The sequence below is a fragment of the Fukomys damarensis genome, unplaced genomic scaffold (assembly GCF_012274545.1).
Source record: "Fukomys damarensis isolate Sample0158 unplaced genomic scaffold, DMR_v1.0_HiC HiC_scaffold_17, whole genome shotgun sequence".
NCBI classification, from domain to species: Eukaryota; Metazoa; Chordata; class Mammalia; order Rodentia; family Bathyergidae; genus Fukomys; species Fukomys damarensis.
The window spans coordinates 2,800,104-2,808,293 of NW_022900929.1; the positions used below are offsets into that span (position 1 = coordinate 2,800,104).

General features: G+C 44.4%; 1 protein-coding gene across 1 annotated transcript in view; it reads right to left on the minus strand.

Moving 5' to 3' along the window:
- The window catches only part of Znf12 (zinc finger protein 12), a 17,563-nt gene extending 17,318 nt beyond the window's left edge, over positions 1 to 245 (minus strand). Inside the window, exon 1 of the mRNA XM_033764795.1 lies at positions 176 to 245. The gene's annotated coding sequence lies outside the window, so the exon portion shown is untranslated. The remainder of the gene's footprint in view (positions 1 to 175) is intronic.
- Between the last annotated feature and the right edge of the window lie 7,945 nt (positions 246 to 8,190).

Here is an 8,190-nt window from a genome sequence, read left to right on the forward strand (position 1 = left end):
CTCGCGCTCCGTTCCTACTCGAGCCTCCGCCCAGCCTCACAGACCCTGGTCCTCACAACCTGTGCGCTCCTGGTGCCGCCCCCGCCGGTGTCCCTGGCCTCGCGGGACGCGTAGCTCCCGTGTACCGAAGAAGGCCAAAGCCCAACAACCAGAGTAGCGGGCCCTTGGGACGTACCGGAAGCGAGGGTAGACCGGAGGCAGCGCGCACGCGTAAACACGCACACTGGCCACAGACTGCGCCGGAAGGCAGCGTCCCAGGGCCTTGGTGGTCCCCATAAGAAGAGTACCAGGACTCTATTTCCCAAAAGGCTATGCGCCACCAGATTTAGGGATCGGCATAAATTCTCTGCCTCCTCTACCAGTACACAAGCGCTATCCTGGCGCAAAGGCCAGTCCACGTTTGTCTCCAGTCTCTTGTAGTCTACAAAGGGGATGCAAGACGTGGTCCTGGAGCCAGAGTCGTCTCTTAGCCTTGCGATTTAGAACCAAGAATCTGACAAACGGAAGGAAAGGATCGTGTTCCCTTAACTAAATTGCTAGCAGACGTTTCCCTTAAATACTAGAGTACCGCAAATGCTCAGAGATGTTTTCAGAGGAAAAAGGAAAAGAAATTGAAGCATTTGTAGATCACACAACTACTGCTTACAAACTGTAGAAGAATCAGAAAAGAAACTGAAAGAAAACAGATACCTGTGACCGACCTCACCAAGATTGTTTAGCGTTAGGTAAAGTGTCAGTTTTAGAAAATGACACCATAGGGACAATGGTTTTTCACTTAACAAAACAAATATCCTTGCTTTTTTTTTTTTTTTTTTGTTTTCATTTTTTTTTTTTGGTATCCGGGATCCAACTCGGTACCTTCACTTATGAGGCAGACGGCTGGCCAAATTGTTTTTTTAAAAGCAGGTAAGGGGGAAAATAAGAAATACAAACTCAGAAAATCCTCTTCACCAGTGCAGAAAATGGAGAAAGCAGTTTCACTATGAACTTAGCAGGAAGTCAGACTGTGTTCTCCATCACAGGCAAACTAAGGGGACTGCTAAAGAGAGAGAAACTTCACCCGTCCCCAGCCCCGCAGATCCTCACCACCACACCTGTGGCCTTAAACTAAAGGACAGCTCTTCCTAGGTGAAAGCACTGCCATTGGCTCTGCCATAGCTCCTCCCAAGTTCACCTGGTAGTCAAGGTGATCATCTGTCCTAGTTCATACCTTTATCAAGGGGAAAGGCAAAAACTTTATTTCCTTTTAAATCATCTGCTGCTCCTAACCATAGCACCATAGTCACATTCCAAAGAAACAGTTTCACATTTGCTCCATATGCGTTGTAAATCCCGAGTCAAGAAAAATGACACATCATTTATTAGGCAGCATCTGTGAAAACTCGAACTGAATGAGATAAATCATACATGCACAGCCAGGTAATAGAAATACCGCAGCTAAGTCAATTTAGAAGGAAAGGTAAAAGTTATCTTTTGTTAATGTATCTCATTCTGACAACTTACAATACTGTTTTGCCTTTATTACCCCTTTGAAATGAATACCTAGCCAGACTCAGTAAGATATTTTTGCACAGATTTAAAGGCAGACCTTTTAAAATCTAGCATTTCTAAATCTGAACATTTTTTGATAGTTTCCCGTAATGATATAAAATTGGGTTAGTTTGGATCTTGAGTGTCTCCAAAAGACCGAAGTGTTAAAGATTTGGTCCCCAGCCTGTAATGGGAAGTGGTGGAAACTTTCAAGAGTTTAGGCCTACTAGAAGGAAATTAGGTCATTGAGGACTGCAGCCAGGCAAGCTCATTGGAGAAAAGGCTGAATTACATGGTGTGGGAAGAACAAGAGCTGTTCATCTTTGTATGTGGAAGAAATGTCCAAATTCTCATTCAGAGCATGCTGTGACTCAGCCTGCCATCATGACATCAGTCCTTGAATTCTCCATGGCTTCCCCAGAGCTCTAGGAAAAAAGTGTCCTGAATTAAATACCCACCTTGTTGTAGGTTACCAGGTTGACCATTTGGCTATGTAGTTTGCCACCCTGTTCCAGGCTGTCTCAGTGTTCCTTCCTCATTACCAACTATTGGTGGTACACAAGGTTGGGAGCTGAGCCCATCCTCATAGCATGGGCCCTCAGCTCCTCTGCAGCATTTAACCCCTCCTGCATCATGTGAGTATCTCCACCACTGCTGCCTAGAAGGGTCTCAGCGACCAGGACCTTCCTGTCTAGCCCTCACTGCTGCTAGGTGTGGCCTGCACCTAGATTCACCTCAGTGGGGTGACAATGACAGTGGCATGAAGTAATCATGGCTCCAACATCCAGTGGACCTTCCTTCCTATGCTTTTCTGCAGCAGCTGGAGGATGGAATCCAATGCTTGGACCCTTTGAAGCTTCCTGGAAATGAGGGGCACAAAAGGTGACGGTCTTAGGTCCTCTTGTGGATGGTCCACTGACCTTGCTCAGACTGGAGCCTCTGCACCTGGCTTCTCTCTGGTTTTCTGCCATATAACCTCCAGCTCTATTGGTTCTCAACTCTGTCCCTTCCAGTCAGGAACACTGCTGCCTCTTTGAGGGTCCCATCCTGTTCAGTAGCTTAAAAGCTCCTGCTTTGGCAACTGAGCTGGCTCTCTCAAGGATGGCCTCTCTCCCAGGCCTCTAAATCCCTGTCATATGAACTTTCCCCCCTTTTGCATGTCTTTCAGTAAGGACAGTAAATCTGGACATGACTCCCTTTGGGGCAGAAACAGCAAAAGTACTCCTTCATTACTATCATCTTCTTCCCAAGGGCCTGGCCCAATCATTCTGAACTTCCCACAAGCATCTTAGCAGTTCGTTTCCTTGAATGGTGATTTTTTCTTCCCTGAGGATCCCAGTTCCATTCTTCCACCAGAGAATTCCAAGTCAGGTCCTATACCAGTTCTGCTGAACTAAAGACTATGAAACTAGGCCCAGGCATCTGCATTTTAATGTTCCTCCGTGTAGTCCTGATGCTGAAAGTGTGGTATTTACAAAACACTTCAGTTTCACTCTGGTATATATTTTTTTGCACTCTGGTATTTCTGCTGTATAACTATAGCCATTGTTTATTAAATTAAGGCAGCTCAGGAGCAAAAGAGAAGTGGAGAGGGGACAGTATAGCTCTGAGATAATCTGGGCCGTTCAGTCCTTCTTAGAGAAGGCACCAATGCATTTTAAGATAACACTGCCTAGTTTTACCTGTCTACATAGGGTGGCCAGGAGAGAGAGAGAACTATGCAAATTTGAGCTTGAATTGTGGTCTAACTAGTCAGGGGTTTGCATGGTACAGAAGAGAAATTCCAGAGGGCAGGATATTCTTTTTTTTTTTTTTTTTTTTTTTTGGCAGTGTCTAGTTATGCAGTTCAGAATGGCCTTGTACTCTCTATGTAGCACAGGCTGGCCTCAAATTCATGGTAATCCTCCTGCTTTAGCCTCCAGAGTGCTGGGATTACAGGCACACAGGATCATGCTTCGCTTATCAGAGGGCAGAGTACTGATCTAGTAGTCATATATACCTTATGGATGCTATCTTAGTTACTTTTCTCATTGCTGAGACAAAATACCTGATGCCCAAAGTTAAAGGAGGAAAGATTTATTTGACTTACAGTTTGTAGATGTTTCAGTCCATAGTTGGCTGGCTGTAAGGGAGAGTGTCATGGTAGAGGGGCATCATAGAAGAGAAACAATTCATGGCAAGAAAAAGGCATAAGCAAGATAGCAAGCAACAAGCTACAAGTGACAAGCAGTAATGCTCTTTCTGTCCCTTATATCCCCAGGGTGGGGCAGCCTTAATCCTAGCATCATTCCAGGAATCAATCCCAGCGTCACATCTTTGAATCCAGCAGCAGACTCCCTAGATCCAGCTATCTCTGAAGAGCCCCACTTATGACCACGTGAAATTTTAGAGGGACATCTAGACAAGCCATAATGGATGGGTTGGTTCTAATAAATGTGCCCTTGGGCATGTTTGTCATTGCAGGAACACCATAGAGAATTTAAACTGACTAGAACTACCATGACTTTAGGTGATACAATAATATGAGACCATCATTATATACATGGTCTGTAATTCACTGAAACGTTGACTTGTAGTACAAGACTATATTTCTAGCCTGTTTCCTAGGATAGGGAGCATAAACTTCTGTTTTGCCAAAGGAAGTTCCAGTCAGCTCTGATGATTAAAAGCATCATGGACACAAATTATAACTGAAGATGAGCAGGGATTTCTGGCCACACTGGCCTTGTCCAGTAATGAGATCTGCTTTCTGTCACAACAGGGCCTTGCCCTATCTGTGATGGACTTGAGAGAGGACCCACAGCCCTCAGGAAGCCGCCTGGGTATTTACAGGCTGTTTAGAAGCTCTCTGTGGTCCCATTCAAGTCCAAAGCTTCAGGACTGCATAGAAAGTGGATGCTCACTCCCTGCATTTTGCATTTACTGATTTGATGACCTCATCCTTGGTGTGAGAGGATGAGAAACATGTAAGGGATGAAAGTACAAAAGAACCTGTAGACATCACGAATAGCAGACAGGCTTCTCACCAATAGGTTCTAGCAATGGATCAAAAGGAAGAGAATTAGAGCCCAAGTGCAGAAGCCACCCAAATGTCCCTTGGTAGATGAATGGCTACAAAAAGTAAAATGGAGTCTACCCATGGGCTGTTATGCATTCCTTCAAATAGAGGGAAACACTAAGATATTTTGCACCAATATCAAACCATAAAGACATTACACTCATTGAAGTAAATCAGACACATGAGGATAAATGTGGTCTGAGTCCACAGTACTGCAAGGCACAGGAAGGGCCCAGAGCTTGTTCATACAAAGGAGAACGGTGGTTAGCAGGGCTGCAAAATGGGTCATAGGAAGCAATGTTTCATTGGGCCAGAGTCTATTTAGGATGATGAAAAACTGCTGGAGATGAGTGGTGGTAGTTGTTGCATAATACAGCAAATGTACAATCATATGTCACATATGACATTTTGGTCAAAAAGAGGCTACATACATAATGGTGGTTCTATGAAATGATATTGTGCAGTAATGTCATAGCTCTCTCAATTGGATGGGTTCATTATGTCTGTACAACGACAAAATCAACTAACAGCACCTTTCGGACAACATATTCCCATCATTAATGGTGCATGACTGTACCTGACACCACACAACTCTACACTTTACAAAGGTACAAACCAGCAACATGTGGCCTTTAATCCCATCAATCTGGGAGCCTGAGGCAGGAGGATGGAAAATTCCAGCCCAGCCTGGACAAATTAATAAGTAAGCTGGACCCCGTCTCAAAATGAAAAATAAAAAAGGGGGCTGGAGATATAGCTCACTGTTAAGGACCTGAATTTAATCCCCAGTATTATCACAAACAAAAATTGTTAAAATGGTACATTTTGCATATATTTTAAGCAATTTTTAAAAAGACTCAATGCCCAGGAGCAGCAGAGGCCTTCAAGATGACAGTTTGTCCATCACACTCCCATTGTTTCATACCTCCAGGAGAAGGATTGTACTCTGTATTGAACTGGAAATTTACCTATTTAGTCTTTTCCAACATGTGATATTTTATGCATAGGGTACAAAAGTGTTTGTGAAATTGTGGACACAAAGGGAATAAAGGTGCTGCAACATTTGCAGTGTAGACTACAGATTGCTAATGGGAATTGGGGGGCAAATTTAGGGAATCTATAGACTCCTCCAAATTGTAGACACCATTTGATGAGTGTGTAAACACATGTCCACTGTCACTGATTTGAGGTCCTCAAGAAGTCTCTTGGACTCAGAGATGCCAGAGAGGGGAGATGTGTGTCCCCATTACAGATTCCTGAACAGAGTGAGCCAGAGAACATTGGGCAGGACAGTTTTGTGAAATTGAAAAAATGTTGAGCCTTGGTGAGCTGAAAATTTTCAGACAACTAGCCAATGCTCCTGGGATCTTTTGTGAATACTTATATCCTTAAAACACTTAATCCTTTTCATTCTGCAATAGTTTATGTTATAACATTTCATCCATGAGGGACTCACATTTGCTGTAGATATTTCACTCATTATTTCCTTTATTCATTTAACAAAAACTTCTGTGCTCTGTGCTGTGCCAGGAAATGCGAAGAGATGGGCGGGCAGATCTAAGACACATTGGTGGAATTTATGCATCACCTAAGCAAGCCTTGTGTCAGGTATTTGGAAGGAAAGGGATAAATCAAGGTCGCACTCCCCTTGTGCTCCCCATGTGACTTGTGTGTGGAAGGTGAGCTCCAGGGTAGGGAGAGGGAGACAGGGGGTGGTAGTGCCATCCCCACAGAGTTATGGGGACAATCATCCTCAAGTTTTGTACTTGGGTCCTGTCTTTATCCCAGAGATGGAAGAGGCTTTCAGAAGAGCTCTCTACTGCTACGTCCTCTCCACAAAGGGCAGCTCCTCGGGAGCACTGACCTGGGCTGATGGGTTCTTGAGCTGTACTCCCCAGGGAGGTGACACTGTGCCAAGACTCCTCCTGGTTGTGCCCCTGATCAACAACCTGCTTTCTTTCCCAGGTACCTGGCCAATGAGATGGAGGAAAACAATGAGGCTCCTAAATAAAATGTGTTATTCTTCCTCTAAAGAGGAGCTTCTTCACTTAGGTTCCCTAGTTCTGCAAGCTGCACTACCAATTCATCTGCTGCATGAGCAGGGACCTCAGGGTGTCCCAGAAGGAGTGTGAGGAGGTGAGTGGGCCCTTGGGACTGGGCTGGCAGGGACAGGCTGGACTGGGACAGATGGGAACAGGGGAATCTGGGGAAGGGTGACCAGGAAGAGCAGGAGGCTGGACAAGGGGGTTTATACAGCTCTTCATCCGCTCAGGGGCTGCTTTCCTTTCAAGATCTAAACTCACACCCTTCTAGATGTGGGGATGAGATTGCATCCTCATTCTGACCTTGAAGCCCTGAGGATGTTGGCCTCATGAAGGTGCATTGTGTCCTGGGGTTCAGACAATACCACTGCTGTCTAACTAGGGGATGCGGGGAGCCCACGTGAGCCCTCCTCTCATGATCCTCCAGCTCCATCCATCATTTACACATAAAGGGTTGGTCCAGGTCCAGGTCCAGGGCTGGCCTCTCCCTGTCCCCTTCACAGCCACCAACCAGCATGACAAGCAGACACACATGACTTTGGAGAGATGTCATGGGTATTGGGACACTCACTGCTTAGTCAGTATCTCACAAAACCCAGTTGTTCCCGAGGCACAGATTCAGTAGAAATCCTTCCACTCAGAGAGAATGGACCCAAATCAGTGTGGATGAAATATTGACATTTGTCCCAAGTAAATATCCATTAGCCATAAATTTTCATTTTGCTCCAGAAGTTGTATCTTTGCTGTTTTTCATTTATTGAGAGCCTATCGACTTTTAGGGATAGCTACAAGAGGGATTTATTTATAACAAAGTAAAAGTTTAACAAAGAGATATTACATATAAAAGTCTGCATATCCAGAAATGGAATGAATTATCCCTAACTCTATTGCCTAGTTTGCTTGCAGATGTATTGCTTAAGGCTTGAATGCACCTGGGAGTTCTTTCTGTCCCATCTATTCACTGTGGACAAATTGTCTTCTTGAGTATTTACACATCTTCTCAAGTATATGGGCATGGATGTTTGTTAGAATGATGGAAAATGAACAAATATCAGCATCAGGGTTGCTTCTTAAAATCAACACAACACAGTATGGGTTTGGGCAGAGAAGTAGCCAAACATTTGTTTTGAATGGTGTGCAAGGCAGATTTAGGAGTAAGTGGTTTGGTGAGATATTAGTGGATCAGCACGTAAGCTCATGGTCACAATATTGACATGTTAGTGACATTCGTATTATAGTTAGAAGTCTAGATGTTGCTTGAGTGGAAAGGATGAGGTGTAAGTTAGGAGAAAATGTGTCACCTTCTCCAAAGGGGCACTTCTTCAGTACATACTGCAGAGCAGAATCTCATCAAGTTCTCCCTATAAAGCAAGAAGATGGGTCTGACCTGAGACATCAAGTGAATTTTTCAGTGGGGGTTACCAAAGCGTGAAAACCACACGTGGGTTGAGGTTAACAATGAAGGGATAGGGGCTGGGGATTTAGCTCAATGGTTTTGCCACCTGCCTCGCAAGTGCAAGGTCCCAAGTTCAATCCCCAGTACAAAAAAAAAAAAAAAAA